Source organism: Oncorhynchus mykiss, chromosome 11, assembly GCF_057628025.1.
Source record: "Oncorhynchus mykiss isolate SJ-2025 chromosome 11, ASM5762802v1, whole genome shotgun sequence".
NCBI lineage: Eukaryota > Metazoa > Chordata > Actinopteri > Salmoniformes > Salmonidae > Oncorhynchus > Oncorhynchus mykiss.
In genome coordinates, this window is record NC_143032.1 from 25,867,071 (window position 1) to 25,873,070 (window position 6,000).

A 6,000-nucleotide genomic window follows, 5' to 3' on the forward strand; every position below is an offset into this window, starting at 1 on the left:
ATAGTCTGGGTAGCCACAATCATCTCATTTGCCTTGATCACGCTGAGGGAGAGGTTGTTATCCTGCCAGGTCTCTGACCTCCTCCCTATAGGCTATCTCATCGTTGTCGGTGATCAGGCCTACCACTGTTGTGACATCGGCAAACTTAATGATGGGGTTAGAGTTGTGCCTGGCCATGCAGGGAGTAGAGGAGGGGACTGAGCACTCACCCCTGAGGGGCCCCCAGTGTTGAGAATCAGCGTGGCAGATGTGTTGTTTCCTACCCTTACTGGGGGCGGCCCATCAGGAAGTCCAGGATCAAATTGCAGAGGGAGGTGTTTAGCCCCAGGGTCCTTAGCTTGGTGATGAGCTTTGAGGGCGTTGAACGCTGAGCTATAGTCAATAAATAGCATTCTCCGTCATAGCTTTTGTGAGTGTTTATAACTTGCACCCTTATAAACACTCACAAAAGCTCTGACGAAGGCCTTGAGGCCGATACGTAAAGATGAATAAAGAGCAGTGACACTAGCAAGAGCAGTGTGCGGGTTTCTTCTTTTCCTCATCTCAGGAGAGACTACGTCACTTTCCGTTTTTACTAAAAGCATTGTGTGAAAATCAAAACAGTTTGCACAGTCAACTTTCACACAGCACTGACACACACACTTACCCAGCCAGCTGTGTGTGACATTTTAAATGTATGTAGTTCTGTCCTGTAACCTGTTATTGTCTACTAATGTTCTGTATTTTGTCATGCTTCATGTTTTGTGTGGACCCCAGGAAGAGTGACTGCAGCAATCGCCACAGTTAATGGGATCATTCACTTGATGACAACAACAAATGATTCATTGCACTGTGTTGTTGTACATTCCTTGGTAGAATAATGTTATTGTCTAAAAGGCCTAATCAGTAATGGACCTGGTGTGCCCAACTGCTGCAGAGCTCGGCCTGGAGGATCTGCCATTTCAACCCATCTTTTTCTTGCAATTTGACAGGTAGCCCTTTCATAGCCATAATATTTAGTTAATGAGCGGCCAAATATCTAGCTACATTTTGAGCTTCGTCGGCTACACAACTCCAGCCTGTCTCTTCAAGCTGTTCCCGTGCGGGAGGGTACTTTTTTATTGGACACTTCGGGAGGGCCAGGTAAAAATATATTTTCCTCACGGGAAGGACCATCAATTTTAATTTCAAAGATTACCTCCACGTATCCCTCAATATAAATAATGATCACTCCCTTACTTTTAGATTTGTAGTCAGAGTGTGTCGCACTGTATGTGTATGAAATGTAGATCCTTGTCTTGGGAATGAGAGATCTCTATTATTCAGGCAGGAAGCATATGAAAGGTTATGTAAGGCTATAGAGGTTATAGTAGTTCACAAGGCTAAGTCAAGGACCTATATTCGTAGCATAATATATGCCATTTAGCAGACACTTTTATTCAAAGTGACTTACAGTCATGTGCGCATACATTATTTCGTATGGATGGCCCCAGCAGGAATTGAACCCACACCCTTGGTGTTACAGGTGACATACTCTAGCAACTGATCCACACAGGACCAGCCACAAAGTCAACGTTTCTTATGTGGGAAGGACCCAGATGTTAGTGTGTGCTTGATCTGAGTGTAGAGAGCAGTTCAGCTTCATGAGGGGAGAGAGCTGGACAGCTAGCGGGATTCATGTGAGGCTAGACAGCAGAGCAGTACTTCTGGTGTGGAGAGAGGAGAAAAGCAGATATCCTGGGCCATGGCTGACTGCTGCCTGCCGTCTGTTTGTAGGAGAAGAAGAAGAACGTAAAAGGGATGGAATTCCAGTTCCAGGTCTGGAAAAAATATCTTCATATGACGACTGGTGTATGGAAACTATGGAGCCTATGGAACCTCAACAGACCCCTTCCAAAGAAAACAATGTCACGTTGGGCTACTGTGTCCCAATTTACCAGAGCTTTCAAAGATCAAGTCCTGTATTATAAATGGGTCTATGTGTTAAAGAAGGAGGTGTGTGTGTGTGTGTGTGTGTGTGTGTGTGTGTGTGTGTGTGTGTGTGTGTGTGTGTGTGTGTGTGTGTGTGTGTGTGTGTGTGTGTGTGTGTGTGTGTGTGTGTGTGTGTGTGTGTGTGTGTATGTCCATGCATGCGTGCTGTACTGTAATGTGCATTAGTTCCCATCAAGCTGCACCTCTGGTAATAGTTTCCTGTGAGCGACAGGATATCCACGATCCATTAATCAACGTGCCATATGAACTGTGAAAAGTAGTTCACTATATAGGGAATAGGGTGCCATTTGGGACGCAGGCCCAGGATATAATAGTGTCATGAACACAGCAGTTTAGCCTGCAGGTTAGCTACCTGGCTGTAGGATACAGTGTGCATCACTTCTAAACCCATTGATGGAATAGGGTTATGATACCTGTATCCTGTAGCCTGTCTGTTGCACTTGCTGTTTTTGGCTACTTTGGCTTCAGTGCTATGGGTATAGCATGGATTTGTACTGTAGCTAATCTTTATATTTCATATGCAGGATTATTTATTTCTACTCATTGACTGAGGAGCAAATATAACCTTGGAATCGAAAATATCTCTCAGTATAATTGATTTATCTTTTCAATAAGCCAGGTAGGCCAGCTCAGCTCAAGGTTCATATGAAATATTTGAGGCAGAATTGAATCTGAAAGGTTGTCCACCGAACCCATACGAACCGTGTCAATCAATTATTGCTGGATTACATACTGTCAATGTGGAAAAGCATAATGCTTATTGAATTATATCAGAGTCTGGAGATCAGAACATTGAATATGAATTACAGAAACCTGAAGACCAGGCAAGGTCCTATCTATGAAGGTCAGTCCTGACACTTTGAAAATTCAGTTGAAAATTAATTTCAATGGAAAAAATGTTTTTAAATGTGCATTCCTCTTCATCCCTTCTCTGTAATACTAGTCTGCACTATAATACATTCAAATGATCAAAACAGTACACAATCGACCAATAAATATCGCATTTTAATGATGAACTCCCAAATGAGAAACTGCACTGCATCAACGAGGCCAAAAAAAATCGAAGGTTTTACAAACTGAATAAAGCAAGCCGCCGGGGTATCTAAAATGTGTTGCGGTACCCAAGCTACACCAAGAAACATACTTTAATCTCTGTTTGGAACATGTAAACAATCATTAAGGTGGTGGAACTCTATTCAGCCTTTCAGCTAGTTGATAGATAAAGGAAGCGTTGCCAATGTCTACATGTACACATGAGACTGAGCTGTCTCCCCAAAAGCTTTCAAGACACTGTTTGTGAGCTTGTGTATAAAGAGATTTGCACACACCTATAAATACACACACACACACACACACACACCACACACTCACACACACACTCACACAAACAGACACAGACAAGCATTGAGACGCGCTTACAGGAACCAAGGGAACTACTCAGGCTGACGTTAATGTACCCCCCCCCCCCCGAGTTCAATCGCAGATGCTCTGCTGGCTTGTAAAAGTGGGGAGGCATGGGAGGCATGGGTTTCTTAATTAGTGGGATGTTTTGAAAGGACCCACGTCCCGGCTTGGCAGGTTGGCAGCACCTGATTAGTGAAGGAATGGGAGCGCTGAGGAGCACTGAGAAAGAAGCAGCTCAAACTCAAAAGTTTCCCAAAATAAAGACTGAAAAGGCACAAGTGCTCCTCTGCTGTTCATCACACCTCCTTCTCTCTCTCCCTCTCCCTCGCCTCCCGGGGCCCATAGATTGGGCTTGCTGTGTTGTTCTCTCTGCATCTCTCTCACTTCACCTGACAAATTGCAATTCAGGAAGGGATGTAAACACAGAGGGGAATACAGTATGTGAGCCTAAAAACAAGTCATTTGAACAAGCAATGCAAAAAAAGATCATTAGACAAACACATTGTTTTTCGCATTAACAACTCGCAGGAAATGGATGCAAACTACTTGCATTATGATGTAGACGATGTATACATTTTGAATGCAAACATTCACTCTTTCTTACTCTTTCCTATTTCAATTTCCTATTTCATTTAATCTACATAATTTGGATTGAACTGACTCAGAAGTTCTTACCTCTAAGTGACAGGTTGAGGACAGTCTTTTATCTATGACAATCCTCCAAGGTCAGCGAAGTGTAATAGTGTCCATGGACCAGTGTGCTATCCCCTAGCTGCTTTCCTTGTCAGGACCACCCTGAGTAGTGTTGCACAAGGGAGAATCCCCAAGACCTATGCATGGGTAGTATTACTGATTTTGGAATTAAATATACTCCTGTGAAGGGTACATTTAATGGGAGAGAAAGAGAGAGAATCTCCTCATCCTGGACAGGAAACGTTATCTGGATGAGAGGATGAGAGGAGACAGCCACCTACCACAACCATCACCAGGACCTCCACGCAGCGACAGACAGACAGCCCCCCTGACAGATGGGGACCCCCAGACCTGGGGAAACCTGGGGAGTGACAGGTTACCAGGACCCCCCTGATGTGGATTGGAGCCTGGCTAATGGACATCTGTCGGGGTCCCAAGACAGCCACTGGGACCAGGGACCAGTCACAGTCACAGTCACCTAGGATGAGATATGTATGAAACAAGGGTGTTATGGCTCATAGACGAGTGTCGCTAATCAATGGTTCGACCCACTGACACACACACATATACACAGGCACATACACACACTCTCTCATACATGTATTATACATATCTTCCATGCAGTCAATTTTATACAGTCTTATTCCACCTCCAGTGGCATTGAATGGAAATCAGGCATATTTAAAGAAATTATATTGAACATTTATAATGGTCCCATTGCTTTGAGCTAGTGTATTTTATCCACAAAGCCTTGTACTGTATCGCTTTCTCTGTCAAGCAGAATACAGTCCAGCTATCTTTGTCTTAAATGTTTTACACTCTTCTCTGAAACACATGCCTCTACAATATGACCGCAGTTATAGCTACAGAAAATCCATGTACATTTGTATTTTCAAAAAGACAGTAATAAACTCAAACAAACACTACACCAAATCCGGGTTAGTTCGTAATTGAGAGAAAGTGTCTGGTGCAGCTTTCCACTAAGATAATTGACCTGAACAGGAGTTAGCATGTGCAGCCAAGGGCAGAGGCAGGCAGCTAATGTAAACCAAATCCTGTACCTGGGGAAATTGCCTTATTCAGGGCTAATCCTGGGGCCTGGAGGCCGCTATTGCTGATTTAATGGGGGATCTGTGGGGCTCTGTGGGGCCAGCTATTGTCCACACAACTCTAAGACATGCAACATGTGAGCCCCGTGAAAGCCGCTAGACACCAGGGCTGCATCCAACCTTACCTGAATATTTATCTCTGGAGTGTGGGGTGGAGTGGGGGATGGAAAAGAGGGAGAATGAGAGGATGAAATAGAGAGGGGCTGGAAGGGGGAGAGAGGATGTCATGTTTTTTTTGGGGGGGGGGGGGGGGGTTGGATATGAGATTTCTAAAGAAATGTAGCGTTTTTAGAAAATTTCAGTACAAAAAACTCAATGATAATTTGTTTCCGTTCAAAAAACTCTATGATAATATGTTTAAAATCAAGACTCCTTGACTTTTTTCCACATTTGTTAAGTTACAGCCTTATTCTAAAATGGATTAAATAAATAGTTTTCCTCATCAGTCTACACACAATACCCCATAATGACGAAGCGAAAACAGGTTTTTAGAAATCTTTGCAAATGTATAAAAAAAAAAAATGTTTAAGAAAACGTATTTACATAAGTATTCAGACCCTTTGCTATAAGAATCGAAATTGAGCTCAGGTGCATCCTGCTTCCATTGATCATCCTTGAGATGTTTCTACAACTTGATTGGAGTCCACCTGTGGTGAATTCAATTGATTGGACATGATTTGGAAAGGCACACACGTGTCTATATAAGGTCCCACAGTTGACAGTGCATGTCAGACGAAAAACCAAGCCAAGAGGTCGAAGGAATTGTCTGTAGAGCTCCGAGACATGATCGTGTTGGGGCACAGATCTGGGGAAGGATACCAAA